Raw genomic sequence first — 16,935 nt, forward strand, 5'->3', positions numbered from 1 at the left:
CCGTTAGGACTTCTAAAATGGGGCGAACCTGCTGAAATGCCAGGAGCCTCCATGCAGGCAGAGTTCAGGCAGGTACAAAAGTCAGGCCAGATGCCTCTGTGAAGCAGCAGGGGCCCGACCCTCGGGGTCCCCAGTTCATCTGACCCTCGGGGTCCCCAGTTCATCTGACCCTCGGGGTCCCCAGTTCATCTGACCCTCGGGGTCCCCAGTTCATCTAGTCCTGCTGAAGAACACCCAGAAGTGCTCGCTCACTGGGGCTTACATTTCCTGCAAAGAAAACTCAAAAAATTAATAAATAGGGCTGAGGATTTAGCTCAGTGATACAAGAGCCCCAGGACCAAATAAATAAATAAATAAAATACATTAAATTACTTCCTTTTTAATTTTTCTCCAGCCAGCACACACAGTCCACGGGAGGCAGATTCCACCGGGATAGAGCCGGGCTGGTAGGCGGGGAGTCTGTGCTCTTTTAAGTGGGGGGACCGGGCATGGCTCCATCTGTCTTCCAGCGTTTCCTCCATGCTGTCTTCCTCCAATTGCATTTTAGCCATCCCTCCTGCAGTGTAGGAACACACAAAGATAAACAAACTGTATCTTGATAATTTTTTTTGCTGAGGGATAGGCCATTCACGTATCCATTTATTGATTAATTCAACAAACTTGGAATTGTATATCTATATTAGGTATTATACAGGTATTTCTTTTACTTGTCACTTCCAAAGTCTCTAAAAAGAAATAAAAAGTAAACGAATAGTAAGGGAAGACATGAAACTGTTGCCAGATATTTAATCCCAGCACTAGGGAGGCTGAGACAGGAGGACCCTTGAGAGTTCAAGATCAGCCTGAACTGCATAGTGAGACCCTGTCTCAAAAAAAAGAAATGAAATTAAATTGTCATGGCTTGCACATTACATGAATGTATACACGGGAAATTTGAGAATATTCTCAGATAAATTTAAAATTAAAATGTGAGTTTATCACGGTCACTTAGTGTAAGAGGAATATGCAAAAATCAAGTGTGTTTCTCTATTCTAGCAGAAAATAAAGTTTAAAAATCATACCCTTAAGGTTTGGAAGCATAGCTCAGAGATGGGACATTGATCTTACATACCTGAGGCCCTGGGTGTGTTTCTCAGCACTGCAAACAGAACAGAATAATCAGGAGACCGGCACGTGTGCCATTTATAACAGCACTTGGAAACCACGTTTAGAAACACACCTGAAAAAGGTGCTGTGTGTCTTCACAGAAAATTATGAGACGTTCTCAAGAGAAAGTAAGGAGGAGGCAAACGCGCCTCACAGTCACACGCCGTGTGCCGCTCTCAGGGTGAGTCTGGTCTGTCTCCTTCCAGGCTTTGATTCTTGCTGCAGTCACTGCTATGGGACACCCATCTGGGTCTACCTTCCCCGGGGAAGGCACCTGCATTCTGACTGTCCCTTCTAACACCTGTCTTCAAGTACTGGAAAACCAGAAAGGGGCGCTGATAGCCACGTGAGTTAATGTCAGGCTTTCCTTTAGGGAACTCAGGACTGGACACAACAGTCTCCCTCCCTCCCTCCCTCACCGGTGTAGGAAAAGCTCCTGCTGGTTGAAGGGAGTGAGGGAAAGAGCAGGGTGAGATGTGACAAGCTGTTTTCTGGCCTCAGAATCACAAGCACTGTAAGCAGCGGTCTCCTGGGCAGTAGAGAAGAGATTGCACTCATTTCTGAAGTTTCGAGACACTCAATCCACAATCAGTCAGGATGTAAAGCATCTGACATTGTACCTGGCACATAATAAACCCTCAATAAATATCAAATTGCCTTTTCTCACTGGGGTGCAGCACAGTGTGAGGATCCTCTGGGGAGAGCCAAAGAAATAAAAGGCCCCATCCCAGGCTTTAAAGAGCTTAGTGACTTAACAATATTCAGCTATGAATCTCACCCTCCAAATGGAGAGAAAAGCACAGAAATCCCCTCCCACAGAGCCAGGGCCCCTCTGGAAGTGAAAATCTGAGGCGTCAGGCTCAGCCTGCTAAGCCCCTCGCCCCCCACCCCCACTTTAATCTAATTATTTTTTCATGTGTGCTCCAGTGAGCCTGTTATTTTTATGGGTCGCTGTCTATTAATTTCTCTCCCCCCATCCTTCTGTCTTTCAGCACGATCAGGACAGTGCAGACAGCGGCCTGGAGTCAGGCTCCCGTGGACAGAGATTACACAGATATATATAGAGATGAGAGGAAGCAAGTGAGCAATGTGGTTACCTCTGAGGCTGCCGAGAAGCTGTTAAGTGGTGGAGATTTAAAGCTCCATTCGCCTCTGTACTAACTTCAAGCTGTTCTAAGCCCAGTCTCCCAGACGACAAAACTCAGACCAGCTGCGAGAGAGAGGCTATGACTCCCGATGGAGCCTCAGGTCTGATTTAGAGGGTGCTTAGAAGAGGCAAGTGGGGAGGACGAAGCCGAACAGTTTTATTTCTAGGGAAACTTTCTCTAGGACAAAGGACAGAAGAAAAACACTCATCAGTCATGTGGGGTAGATGCAAAAAGTGAGAACTGGAGCCTAAAGCAGGGCAGTGAGGCTGGGCTTCAGCTAGGAAGGAAGTGCTCACCTGGGAAGGTGATGGGATAGCAGGCCCTGAGGGTACTGCGCTCCGTCAGCAGGCTTTGGAGCCTCGCCTGTCTAGACGCAGGAGCCTGGGACCACGTGGCCTCAAAAGTCCATTTACCATTGTTTGTTGGTCTACCAAATGCACAGTCAGGGAGTCCTGGGGCAGCGCAAATCAGGTTTCCAACTGCAATTGAGCTGCTGAGGTGGGTGGTGGAGACACCACTACCCAGCTCCCCGACAGAAGCGGAAACAACACTGAGGATCCAGCAATAGAAGAAGCCTGCATCTGGGAAAGCAGCGGCAGAGAGACTGCTTCCTAAAGTGGTAATTGAAAGGGACTATGGAAGCGGAGGAACAAGGAAGAAGAAAATTCCGTTTGCTGTAAAACTGGCAGGCTTTCAGAAGTCAAGCTGAGTCATAAGCTTTTTGAAAGGCCCATGCGTTGAAGACTTGGTCCAGGGACTTGCAATACTGGGAGGTGGTGGAGCCTTTAAAGGGCGGGGCGTGCTGGGAAGTCTTTGGGTACTGGGGGCATATCCCTTCCATGTTAGCTCCTTTGCTTCCCAGCCAGGACGTGAGTACTTTGTCCTACCACATATTCCTGGCTCTGAGGTGCTGCCTCCCCACAGCTCGCAGCCACAGGGCCAACCGTCATGGGCTGGACCCTCAAAACTGTGAGCCAAACTTCTCTGTTTGTAAATTCTCGGCTATTCCATTGTATGACTACTGATGGAAAGGTAGCTAATACTCAAGTATAGTTGGAGTTGGTTATTCTTGGGTCTCGAAGAATGAGTCCAAATGACATGGCTTGACAATTTGAGGTATAAGAGCTGGCTGCCAGTGGAGGGGTACCACATTCAATTCCAAGACAGTGGCAGCAGGTTTGTTGTTGTTTCTCCTTTCTTTCTGTCAGTGCTGTGTATAGAACTCACGGCTTCACATGTACTACATAAGCACTCGACCACGGAGCTACATCCCCAGGCCAAGAAGCTTTGTAATGAAGGGTTCTCTGGGATAGCTCTGGAGCTGGTTAGCATCAGGCTTAAAGATCTACAAATAGAGTGTTATTTTATTTTCCTTCCAAAGGTGTGGGATTGGGTAAAAGAGAAATATTACAACTTGCTTGAAAAAACTTGTCTGCTCCATGGGTGAAGAGAGAGCTTCCTTCCTGGGAGGTGTTACTAAGGGAAGCAGCTGGGCATGTGGCCAGTGGCCCAAGCGGGCGTGGACATGCTTCCTGTCTGCAGCTGTACAAGGGGCCTGTGTACATCGTGTGACTTCCTTAGAAGGGACCGGCCTCAGCAGCAGAGTTGGAGCAAGGAAGGTAGAAGCTTGTGTTAGGGCTTTCTCTTTTCCAAAACGCTTTCTGGCAACCAACCTGCTCTTTGTCCTTCCCTGTGAGTGCTCTGCCTTCTCTCCCAAGGGGTGACTGATTGTCACTAAAGAAATAATTATTGAGCTCAGTATTTGCCTAGAAAGCATGGAATTTCTCATGTGACACATTAACTGCCAGAAGAATAAAGGCCAAATTTGTTGCTAAAATATCAGAAACAGAACATCTTTGATGCCTAAAATCATTCATTTCTTCTGATTCCTTCAGATGGATTTCATTTAAATGGATCACGAAGCACATCAGCTGTATCCCTTCTTTGGACACATCTTGAGCCATATTCAAAGTAAATCAGGCATAAGATTAAGCCAGTGACACATTAACTTTCACACTCTGGACAGTGCTAGGGAAGTGGATAGGGCCTCAAAAAGAGCACTGTCCCTTCCTCATCCTTTTGGGACACACAGACAAGATGCATCCAGAGCTGGGCACTGCATCTTTAGGTGCTAGAATCAAACGCAGAAACACTTTGCTTTGTTCTTTCTCCTTGTCCTCTCAGGCAGAACTTGTCCTTGGATCTAAGCGCCCTTTCCTGCTGCGAGGTGGGACTTCTCAGGGTCACTGCAAGCATGCTGCACTCGGAGCGGTAGGATCACAAGGAAAGTCACCAGATGCAAGGTGCCAGAGACAGGACAGAATGCAGAGAACTACAAGACCTCTTTCTGCAGGGTAAGGGGCAGGGCACACATGGTCTCTTTCAGAGATCTTTAAGGCAAAACTAGGAAATCGTGGAAAAACTTCAAGGTCTCTATGAAATATGTCAGCACAATTAAGGAGAGGGTAGGGCCCCCCCCCCCCGAGAAAGAAAGGCCTCTCTGGAAGCCATCAAACTGCCTGAGTGTGGAGGGCCAGCTGAGCACAGCCCACAGTTCTGAGACCTTTGTTTCCAGGAGAATAGAGATGCAGGAGAAGTCTATAGAGAGGAGCAATTTGGAAAGAGACTGGTTGAAGAGGAAGAAACATACACTTGAGAAAGAAGAAAGGTTTCCCAGTTAAGGGAGCAGCTGGGCATCCAATAGCTAGGCGACCCCTCCAATCAGAGCAGAGATATGAACTTGCCTCTTGGTGTGACTGGGGTGTATGCTCAGCTCTTGCTGAGAGTGAGCTTCTGTCTTTCTGACCAAGACAATGATTACATAGCCTCTGATTTTCAGCCCACAAATGGGCTACTTTAATAGCCTTTTTTATTAGCTTTTTATGAAAGGATGATTTGGTCCAGGTTTTTTAGTAGTTAGTCAAATTGCCAAGTTGCTCATAAAGAAAGGCAAGTTAGAGAAGGCTTCCCTCTCTCTGCAGGGGTCAGTGTGCCTAGTGGTGATTGGAAAGTGCCTCCACCAGAAGAGAGGCGGCAGATCCAGCAGAGGTAAGCAGGTTTCGCCCTAGCACTTACTTACTTACTTTTAACTCAACAGCCCTGAGGATGAAGAAATTACTTAGTTCTCAACTTGATAGCCAGAGGCCAGTGCTAGAAACCAGGAGTTATGATTTAATGGAGCATAATTATCATTCGTATTCTAGAAGTGTATTCTAGGTCATCCATCTGCAACCTTCCTGTTGCAACTGGTTCCTGTTTGGGAGAAGAGCAGAAAGTTTCTTTTTCCATTTGCAGGAATGAAGCAAGAGATTTCAGGAATTAAATATCTCAGAGGCCCCCAGGCGTAGGACAGAGTAGGGCTGGGATTTGTTTAGCCAGAATGATGCGCTGGTGTGGGTTCAGAGGTGGTCCCTAAGTGAAGCCTATACTGCAGAGCTAACTGACCTTAGAGGTGGTCTCATCTGAGTGCCTCATTTAATAGGTGGGGATCAGTGAGGAAAAGGCTCCCCAAGTGCAAAGGAGCAGTCCAGTCTGCACCCCAGTCTGCCAGCTTCTTCCACTGGAAGTCGAGCGCCCATTGGCTGGGTGGCAGCAGTGGAGGCACTGTTTGTCCACCGTGGTCTGCTACCATTTCACCTTGCCCTGTCTCTTCTTGTTAGCTTCTAGACTCATCCTTCTGCCTCCTTGGGGTCCTATGCAGCAAGGCTGGGGAAGGGGGCCATGTGTCCATATCAGTGCACAAAGCAAAGTCAAACCCAGGTGCTCCCAGCATAGCCGGGCCGCCTGTCCTCAATGATTGCTATCAGCGCTGGCCCTGAGCTTGAAAAGGTGGGTGCTCACCATGGCTGAACCCCTCCGCTTCACCTGTCGGCTCCTCCCTTAGCTCTCCCTCCAGTCATTCAGGTAGCCATGCTGTTTTGAAGGAAGCCGTGGAGACTGCTGCCTGTCGATCCTGGAAAACAGCTGCTCTGACGGGAACCAGCTCTCCCGGGGAAAGGGCACAGCTCCTGCCATGACCGGAACGAGGCACGCTGCACTTTGGCCATGTGGTAAGGGTCTGGCCCCCAGCCTGTGGTGCTACTGAGAGCTGGGTGCTGGAGGGAGGACGTGAGCTCACGGGGACGTGCCCTGGAGCCTGGCACCTTGCTCTTTCATAGCTTCTCAGCCGTCCTCTGCTGCACGATACACGGGGCTGTGAAGGCCCAGAGCCAAAAGGCAAAACAGCTATGGACTAAAACTCCTGAAACTGTTGGTGAAAATAAATCTCCTCGCCTTCTGCATCAGTTGTCTCAGGTGTTTCCTCATAGTCCTGGGAAAGCTGACAAACGCAAGGCCATTGTCTACAACCTTTTCCTTTCCTAGAAGGAAAGTAGAGGCAGAAGGTCCCGAGTGTGGGATGTCGGGAGAGGAGGCAGATCCCTGACATGTTCTTGTTGTTTTTATTTTTTATTACAATTTTAAAAATCAGTGATCATTTCACCAGAGAGGGCAGAATTCCAAATTAATGGCATCTCCAATTGATAGAATTCTTTATGTATTATTAATTTACTGGATGTTTTAGAGTTATCTTTCCAAAAAGTTCAAGACACATTATTCATAGACTTTAAGTCCTGTCATGAAAGGTAAAACAGTAAGAAAGTTATGTGCAAAGAACAGGTGATTAAAAACATTAATTCATGCTTGTGCTTAAGTAGGGCTTTTGGAGGGCCTAGGAAACCTCAGCAGACAGAAGAATGCCGGACACATTTCCTCTTCCTGAGCAGACTGAGAGAGGAGGGTCCGACAGGCTCGGAAGACCTTCACAAGGGAAATAAGCTGAAGACAGACCACGAAGGGTTGAAAAACTTTGCATCAATATGAAGAGAACAGGATTGTAGGCAGAGGAAATGTGGGGCTCCAATCAGCTTTATTAGGGTTTATTTCATTTTTGGTGAAGGAGGAGTATTCACCTTGGGAAGGTAACAGGGTACCATGTGATGAGGGCAGGGAGAGCACTGAACGCCGTGAGGAGGAAGGACGAAAGGAAGTGGGAGGAAGACTAAGCCATGTTTAACTTAAGCCTTCCAGCAACCCAAGTTCAAAAAGGAAAAGAAAGTGCCTTTTTAGTACGGCCCAACCAGGACAACCGCAGAGGCTGAAACTCAGGCACAAACATGACCTTGGACCAGAGTGCGTGTATGCGTGTGTGTGCATGTGTGTGAGCGTGTGTGCATGCGTGTGTGCATGTGTGTGCACTTTCAGTATCTGCAGGCAGCCCAGGCAGTGGAGAGCAGGGCACCATAGCGTGGTTGCCATCCCTCTGCACGTGTTTGAAATCGGGGCTGACAAGACAAGCTGGATAATTCTTCTTAGTTGTGTCTTGAGTTCCCCTCTCTATGGTACAGGATCCCCTTGAAGCGTGACAGCTGCGATGACTTCCAGATGTTTGCCTCCTGTCTTCCAGCAGGCTGGGTGGATGTGGTAAACTCGGCGATGGAAACCAAAAACCCAGCCAGATGGACCGTGTCAGCATCAGCCGCACACACATCTGGCTTCAATACTGGCAGTGATAACCAGAACAAATGGCTGCTGTTCCCACTGCCCTTGGCTTGTCCGTGTCCAGGGGACACAGTCCGGACAGCACAGGCACAAGGGAGGTGTGGGGATCAGGTCACTCGGATGGAGGACATCAGAGAGGACAAGCCCATTGGTTGGAATTTCAACTCAGTTTTGCATTGCTTGGGCATCAGGCTGGGCTGGAACTTGAGGTCCTCTTGCCTCAGCCTCCCCAAGTGCTAGGATTACAGGCATGTGCTGCCATGCCTGGCCTCTCCTCTGCTGTCTACCACTGAGCTACACCTACCCCATCCTTCCTCTTCTCCTGAATCCATACATAGGGGTCACCAACAGTGATGGTGCAGAAATAGTCCTTAGGTATTTTTATTCCTATGATGGAATTTTCTAAATAAAACAAGCAGGAAGAACACCCTGAAACAGGATGGACCATGCAGAGGGGATGGGAAGGAAGATAGCCACACCCAGGTCCGCCGGGCTGCAGAGACCCAGACAGCACTGCGCCATCAGCCCTGCTTCCCCCTGCCTGCCAGGGGCCTCCTCACAGCACACACTGTGCATTTGAAGTGGCCGCTAGTTCAGCACCAAAGCACTTGGATTTGGGTCCTGATTCTGACGCCATTGAGCCTGGTGGTGTGAGGCATATTTTGGTTTCCTCCATTATAAACTGGAGCTTTTTTAAAAAAGAAACTGCATATAGTTCTCTGACACTGAACATCCACAAAGAGGAGAGAATTAAAGATGGAACTAGAACCCAGTTTTGTCACGAGCTGTGTCGCCACATGCTACTCATTTCCCTGAACTTCATTTTTATCACCTGAGTCTGCCCAGGGTAACAGGAAGTGAATAGGCTTTGACAGGTATGATGTGCTACATATGCCTGTTTTGTTTGATTTACTTTACATGAAAGAGAAAGCCAAGGCTCAGAGGAGCTGCCTAGCCCCGAGGCCATAATGGACAAACGTTAGCAAGGCTCCTCGGCCCCCTCAGCCTGGCTCTGCGCGTCTCCCTCCTTCTCTCTGCCTTCAGTTTCGAGGTCAGGGTGTGGTTCCAGCCGGTAGCCTCAGCCCCGCAGTGCTCACTTGGGGCCCCTCAAGAGGCAGCTGAAGAGACTGCTCTGATTCGGCTTCCTCCCTCCTCCCTTCTCTCTGGCTTCTTCCTTTCCGCTCCTCATTTGAGAAGATTCTCCTTTTGTTTGCACTCCTCTGTGGAAGCTCAGCTCGCTTTTCCCGTCACTTTCCCTAGTAAACTTACCATCAGGGTCCTTTAAAACCTCCTCGGGCCAGGCCTCTCCCTTCCCTCTGGGTTTTCTAGCTTTGTCTTCCAGTCCTGGGGGTGGAAGCTAATTCTAGGCCCACACTCTGCCTGTGAGCTACACCCTTCACCCCTTTTATCTATTCTCTTTCTTAACTTAGCACAATTGTTTTCCTGTCATCGTTTTTTTAAAAATTAATTTTGATCAAAGAGATGTTTAAGAGATTTAGAAGTCAAACATTCCTGCGAGGCCTGCAACAACTGTAATGAAAATAGTAATCCCTTGGTTACACCTTGACCAAAAGTGATCACTACCAGCTGTATGGTTTTTCCCCCCATATTTATGTCCTTCTTTATAAAGAATATGCTTGTCCTGTTTTTCTTGGCTTGCAGATTTTAGATTTGGCCTTTTAGTTTCCTATCATAGCAAGTAAGACTGCATAACAGCTGAGAATGTGGACTCCGGAGGAAGTGACCCGGCCTTAAACCTTAGGCCCAGTGCTGGCTGCTGCGAGACCTCCCCCAACATGCTTCCCTGCCGTGTGTCTCGGTTTCCTTGTCCGTTAGTGGATGCCGGCAGTATTTACCTCATAAAGTAATGACGAGCACTGCAAGTTGAATATATCATGCACATAGGATGAAGCCCGGCACACAGTAAGCACTGTATAAATTTGTCTATTACCAAGGTCAAATTGATCTGCATACATTTTTCCTCCATGTGTCTTACTGAAATAGTTCTGTCACCATTTTTGGTTAAACCAATATTAAATATTTACATCCTGACTATATAAATATTATTCCCAGGTAAACCACATAGACACGTATAATTATGTTTCCTTTCCCATCCAGTCTTTTGTTTTCCCTGGAATTAAGACCTGTTTTTGCATTTTGTTTAGTTTTCTAGGTACCTGTTACTAAATCCACCCATTAAGTCTCCTGTCCATGCATTCAAACACAGGCGTGCTCTTGGTACTGTTGTTCCCCTTGGCAGCCTTTCCTGGATCTTCTGAGGTCTCCTGTTCTCAGCTAACGGGTTCTCTGTAACCCGAGGAATAGGGCACTCTGGGGATCCCTTCGGCGTCATCTTGTGTTGGAGTCTTTGGTGCCTAAATTACACCTGTGATGGAAACTACCGGTTATTCTCCCAAATCTACTCTTCATCTTCCATTGTAATGGAACAGTAGCTAATATCTGGCCCTCTAACCAAAGACTGTATTTCCCAATTCACTCTCAGAGTTAAGGGTTACTACATGAGTCGGTTTTGCCAAGTGAATGCAAGAGGAAGCATTGCACGCCATTTCCTGGCCGGCTCCACAAAAACCTCGACACTTTTTCCAACTGGCGAGTTGGAACACGAAAACCTCTCCAAACAAACTGTGATCCTACGTAAAAGGACAATGTCTGAAAATAATCATTTTCAAACTTCCCCAAGTCTGAGAGTCACACAAAGTCTTATTAAAGGACGGATTTCTGGGCTGACTCCCTCAAGTCTCTGATTCATTAGATTCGGTGATGGGACACGAAGGTTTGTGTTCCCAACAAGCTCTTAAGTGATGTTGATGTTACTGGCCTGGGAACTGCATTGTAAGAGATTCTAACTTAAGAGTGGCATAAGAACAAGATAAAGGTCATCTCGTGTTCCTGCAGTGACTAAGTGGAGCACAGTTGCCTTGCTTCCTGGAATACAGAACTTATTCCAAGCGACAGGAAAAGCACAAGTTTACAACTTCATTAACCACTTGGTTATTTGGGGTTTTCAAATCACAGCAGTCAAAATAGTTAATGACATTAAAACCAAGAAGCACGAGAGAACAGTTTTGTCCTCTATTCCCTAAGATAAGGAGGACAAAGTCGGGGTGGGGGATGACAGTCATGGCGCAGTCAGCCAGCACTGCAGGGCTGGGCAGAGCCCTGGGCCCTTGCTGCTACCCATCAAAAGCATGATTTGCATTTTCCCCTAGGACAATCATGGATTTAAAAGCCATTTTGCTATGAACGGTGGCCCTTGGGCCTATGGATGACCAATAAGTGGTGAAAACCAGAATGAAGCTTAACTTTCATTTTGTATTCTTCGTTACTATAAATCTTGGGTCAGATCTCTTTCCAGCACTGTGTAGGGGTGCATGGATCTCTTAGGGAGCGTCTGTCTAGAAGCTGGTGAGACAGAGTTGGTTAACCCTGAGTGTTCATGATCTCATCCTCCTGGGGGGATGTCCAGCTACACCCAGAAGGTTTGGGACCCATCGTCCTAAACCTGTGATCACCCGGATTCCAGCACCACATGATTGGGCTTACCACAGAGACAATCTGGGAACAAAACTACCTCAGCCACAAAGATTCCAGAACTATGACACCAGGGCTGAGGTCATGATCAACTGGATTCCAGCCCACCAGCTAATCCTTAAAATCTGGCCTTCCACTTTGTGGGGTGGATCAGTCTGACCCTGTTTGAAAGTAGGTCCTCTCTAGCTAGCTAAACTGAAATGCTTTCCTATCTTCCCTCTAATGTTCCAATTACAGTGACCAGAATCATTAACTCAGTTCATGGACTTAATTTTTTTCCATGATTCTGGCCACAAACTGAATTGGATAAGAACAAAGTCAAATTCAATGGTTTGGTTTAATGTTGACTTTATGGGGAAATTTGATTTCATTCTTATCCAATTCAGTTTGCAATCAGAATCTTGAAAAGAGTTAAGTTTGTGAATTGAGGTGTCACTGTAAAACTTTTTCTGTAAAATAAATTATTTTTCTTTTCTTATGCCCTTATTTTAGCAAAGCACATCTATGGACAACTTTCTGGGAAAAGAAGATAGTTCCTTGAGACTTTGTTCATTGTATTGGTATCTTTGGCTGATAGTTTGGCTGGGTATAGAATTCTGGGTTACGTTCTAATTTCTTTTGGGATTTCTACCTTATCTTCATTTAACATCATGATTTTTTTATCTTTTATAAGTGACCAATATTTTAATTTTTAAACCTCTTCTTAGAAACTTTTTTTTTTTTTTTTTTATCGGTACCGGGGATCGAACTCACGACTGCCTGCTTGCAAGGCAGGTGCTTATGCCGCTGAGCTAAATCCCCAACCCTTCTTAGAAACTTTTGTGATCTTTTTATTTCTAGTAATATAAAATTACAGAATGATGTATCTGGGCTGTGTCTTTTTTCATTCATTTCATTGTTTTTCACTCTACTTCAGTTCAGATTCAGTATTATTCAGTAATATACAGTGGTTTCTTTCCATGTGTTTCATTGGTCCTCTCTTTCTGGCATCTTCCTCAATTTTCTTATTTTTTACATCTATAACAATATTCTCTTTCTATATCTTTTCTCTACTGTAACTATCATTTTTTTTTTACTTTTCTGAGAGATTTCTTCAGTCACTTTTCAAAGGAAAAGTTGATTCTTCCCTTCATATATTTAGCAACTTGAGTATTTTTTTGTCTTCTAATTTCTTAATGTTCTGTTCTTGTTTTATGAATGTAATTCTTTTAAAAGATTTTTTCCTGTCATCTGTACTTTTTTTCTGACTCTTTTTTGGGTAGTTTAGTTCCTTTTGACATGTTTCATGCTAGAAACTTTCCCCAAAAATCTAGGATTTTTTCTGCAAGGAGTGGGGCATATTTTGTGAGCTGATAGCATTCTCTATCGCTTATGTGTGAGGTTTCACTGAGGGACAGTCTAGTCTTTTTCTCTGGGACACATCAGTTACTCATAAAAGGATCCTACAGCCTCCTGCCTGGAAGCAGGGACAGGTGTGGTAGGAGGGTACAGGAGCCAACACTGGGCAATCAGGTTGAGGAAGGGGCCTGAGTCTCTCCTGTGACTGGGTATGCCACCTATGTATGTAAATACATGCCTGTCACTAGGCGGTTCATCCTACCCTTGGCAGGATGCACTCCTGACCCAGGGGCTGTTGGTGAAGTCTCTCCAGAGGCCATATTGTCTCTTATTTGGGACCATGGAGGGGATCTGAGGGTCCAGCTGCTGCTTTCAAAGTCAGTCGTGGAGTTTAAGTCAGGGCATAGATTTAGTTTCCACTGACCCACTAAGTCAGTTGTTATTCATCTGGTCTGCTTTTCAGCTCTCAAAATTTTATTCATGTCTTTTTGCTGTTGCTGTCTCCTATTCTGGTCCCCTTAACATCATGGGTTTATGCTTCTTTAGTTGCTTGTTGTCATTTTAGTAGGTTTCAGCAAGGAAAAAGAAATAAGAAACATCTGCCCATCTTTTCATTGAATCGTCCAACTCTTATAAGTAAAAATGAAAACATGGGAATATCTAAGATGCTCAAATTACATCAGTTGTCTTCATGTGGTGGCACTGTATTTTTTCTTGTCCCATGTGGATTCTTTTTAGGACATTTTAATTGTATTTGTTTTGATTCTAATTCTAGGAATTCATCTAAAGGCAACAACTAATGATGTGTGCATGGGCTTTCTACAAGGCAGTTTCTCCCTGGGTATTTTTACTGCCAACGACTGAAAACAACCTCATTGTCTAACAGCAGGAGACCGGCTCAATACATGAAGGCACCTTCATGGAACAGCATACTCTACAGTGTTCAAGCTGATGTTTTAGGAAATTAGTGAAATCCAAAACTGTTCAGAATACGTTTTATGTTTTAAAATGACCATCAAAAAATGTACATAAAGTATACTCTTTTTCAAAAATGTGTGTGAATCTTGTATACATAAATAATTTTGTGATAATTTATTCACATATTTTAATATTTATCTATTAACAATACCAAGCTCTTACTCCTTGCTTAGTGATGTTAAGATCCCCTTCCCTGGATTACCTCACTTTGGTATGATATCAGTGCTATTATTACTTCCACTGTTTACAGATGGAGACACTAAAGTCCAGAGAAATCACACCAAGGACACCTAGAGCCCTGGTCCACCCACCTGGCTTCCTGCCTTGAAGTCCACCTGCCTAGCCATAATTATTATATAACAAAATACTAGAAGGCTGGTGGTATTTCAAATGACCTTTATCTTCTTTGTGTGCTTGGGGATTGAAGAAATAGGATGGGACGGGTTTGGCCTTTGTTGCAATGTTTTCTTTGGAAGGCTCCCGCTCTCTCCACTGTTAAATCTTGCTGTGGACGTCTGGGAGTTAAACGATTTGTCTCAACATATGCTTAGGGACAGTGCTGGTTTTGTGCTTATCGTAGATCATTAGATGATAAGTCATTTGAGGGTATGAGTATTCTCCTGTTTCATTAGAAACCAAATCTTACAGCCAGAAATCAGAGAAGCAAAAAGACAAAGAAGCCCAACTTCTTCTGAGCTGAACTCTTTATCTAAAGTTCCGGTGTTTGGTCTGCGGTGGTAGCACCGGCCTCCTCTTCCTCAGCCGTCCTTGTGTCTTCTCATCCTGTCTAGTGCAGAGTGGTTTATGAGCTCCATCAAGGCCTCTGGCCTGTTGTCTCTTGTTGCACACAGTAATCGGAGACACCAGCACTGTTGTGTTGTTGTCGCTTCCCCTCTCTAAGATTTGCACTTGGAGCCTGCAGAGCTGGCCCCGCCTTTCGTGCCCCAGGCAAGGCCAGGTGCTCCCAGGAGTAACTAAACCCCCGGTACCTGCCACTGCTGAGCAGTCGCTGCAGATCTCGGATAAATTCCACCAAAAGCTCTGCCTGATTTATGGAGCCCACCTCATCCCCAGCCCTGTTCGCACCTTGGGCTGTTTGACGAGCTCATTAAGATGCAGCAGGTGTTCGATACTCTTTTGCTATAAAACTAAGTGGCCTTAAAGTGTTCAGAGAGAAGGCATCCCTATGTCAGAGTATTTATGAAAGAGTAAAGATATTCTGGCTTGGCTTCAGTCCCATTTCTCCAAGCGTCACACATTAAAAACTGTTTTTTATTTCTTTCCTTTTCCTTAAAAAAAGAGTTTCCTCTGTAATGGTTGCCTCTGATTAATATCCTTGTGTTCTCTGAGACCTAGAAAGTGGTTTAGTTTTCCTAGAACACCTTAACAATAGCATGATTTACAGAGCAATTCCTTGGAGCCAGGGGGCAATGTAATATAACAAAGTATTTTTCACAGGCATTCTCTCTAGTTGCTATTAATGCTAAACCACTGATAGGAAAAGCTAGGTGCAGGCAACACAGGAACTGAGGTAAATTCCCCAAGAGCACAAAAGGCCCAGGTTTCTAAAGGTCACTGGGAAAAAGCAGACGAATGGTAGGCACCCAATTAACCTTAGATAAACCTAAGGCAAGTGAAAAGCAGGCAGGAGTGGATGGGGGCTCCCCGCCCGATCCCAACCTGAGATACAGTGCTGGTGCCTGGCACCGTGATTTGCTCAGTGCTGGACTCCTGGTGCCTTCTCAAATCACTGGCTGCCTATCATCTATGCTAAGCAGCAGGCCAGACTTAGAGCCCTGTGATTGGCTGCCCTGAGCAGGTAACACTGTGCACAGCAAGTGACCCTTTTGCTGTTCCACAGAGGAGCTACCCTTCCCATCTCAGAACGGGTTTACGGATCATGGATTGGGAAGAGGGTTCTGCTTGTTAGGAACCATTTCCTCTGGGAGCGTCCACCTGGCGGACTGCACAGAACCAGCCCAGGCTGTAGTCAGGAGCTACTGGTAGCTCATCGCAAGATAGGCTTGATCGCTGGCTCCTGCTAAATGGCGCAGACGGCCTCCGAACCTGGAACGAGGAGCCACCTTCTCTCCTCCCCTGGGATAAGCAGCTGTCTACAGAGTTTTGCTCCAGATTTGACCCATGATTCATCTGACCAAGTTTTTCCTTGCTCACTCCCCAAATTCCCAGACTATAAAGAGGAAGATTTGCAGAGGGCTTCTAAGTCAGTTAGTTGGTGAATAACTCTTGATTAAACAACCACCATGTGTCTAGCATCAGGCTTGCTGCTGTGGTCCCTTACGGATAAAAAGAAGACATATGGTTCCTTCTCCTAAGGACTCTGAAGGGTAGTTGGGTAAGCCGTAGAAGCACATGTCGGATGATAAAGTGCTGAACTGTGTTGCGTTGAGTCTCGAACAATCGGGTTGTGTTTAGAGTGCTGGAGTTGAGTGCGGAGTGTTTATGAGTGGAGTGAAATGCTGGGTTCCCTGGAGATCATAATACAGGCATCATAAATGCACAAAGTTTCCTTCACTGTGGTAAAGTTAGGACGAACACCTGAAGGAAGGCTCGTAGGCTGGATGTCTTTCCTTCTGGCATTTAGCAGGAACTTTCAGAGCATGTAGCTGTCCTCCAAGACAGCCCAGAGATCCCTGTCTCCTCTCTCCTATCATACTGGACTGTGTTACCAGAGGAATATGATGGTATGCATTTCTGAAATTAAATCGGACTCTGGCTTCCATCTGTGTCTCTGCCTTTCTGTCTCCTGTTGAAAAGCCAGCAGGCAAATGGAGAAGAACTGAGATTCCTACCAGTACCCATGAGAGTCAATTGATGAGTGGACCCAAGTGTTCAGATTCTGTAGCCCTGGCCAACAGCATAACTATAGCTTCGTGAGAGATCTTGACCCGGAACTACCCACTTAGGCCGCACTTGGGTTCTTGACCCCCAAGAACTAAGTGGAATAATATGCATTTGTTGTCTTAGGTTGCTATCAGGGAGCACTGTTCCGTTTCAGGCCACCCCAACTTCAGCTCAGGCTGCACTCTGTCCTCTTTAGGCTCAGTAAAGTGGGGCATCTTATTGCAGTGCATTCCTACCTGGGATCAGATTCACACCTGCTCTTTCAAAGCCAGGTTGCAAAACTCTCCCAGTGACAGAATCAGCTTGTGCTACCAGTGAGGATGGGCAGGCTTGAGTCTTCAGCCTGCTGGCTGGGCATGTCATCCATGTG

The 16,935-nt window shown here is 46.0% G+C and overlaps 2 long non-coding RNA genes across 2 annotated transcripts; one reads left to right on the plus strand and one right to left on the minus strand.

Moving 5' to 3' along the window:
* Nucleotides 1-359: 359 nt before the first annotated feature.
* On the minus strand, nt 360-3,016 carry LOC134473936 (uncharacterized). Its single transcript, XR_010044439.1, has 3 exons — nt 2,591-3,016; nt 2,244-2,471; nt 360-556 (listed from the first exon to the last, which is right to left on the minus strand). It is a non-coding gene; the product is annotated as an uncharacterized LOC134473936 (long non-coding RNA).
* Nucleotides 3,017-5,218: 2,202 nt separating this feature from the next.
* Nucleotides 5,219-13,737, plus strand: LOC134474008 (uncharacterized). The gene is made up of 3 exons (XR_010044537.1): nt 5,219-5,342; nt 6,178-6,343; nt 13,498-13,737. It is a non-coding gene; the product is annotated as an uncharacterized LOC134474008 (long non-coding RNA).
* Nucleotides 13,738-16,935: the final 3,198 nt, after the last annotated feature.

This window comes from Cavia porcellus, unplaced genomic scaffold (assembly GCF_034190915.1).
Source record: "Cavia porcellus strain 051 isolate PalLab524CR breed Dunkin Hartley unplaced genomic scaffold, mCavPor4.1 scaffold_29, whole genome shotgun sequence".
Lineage (NCBI taxonomy): Eukaryota > Metazoa > Chordata > Mammalia > Rodentia > Caviidae > Cavia > Cavia porcellus.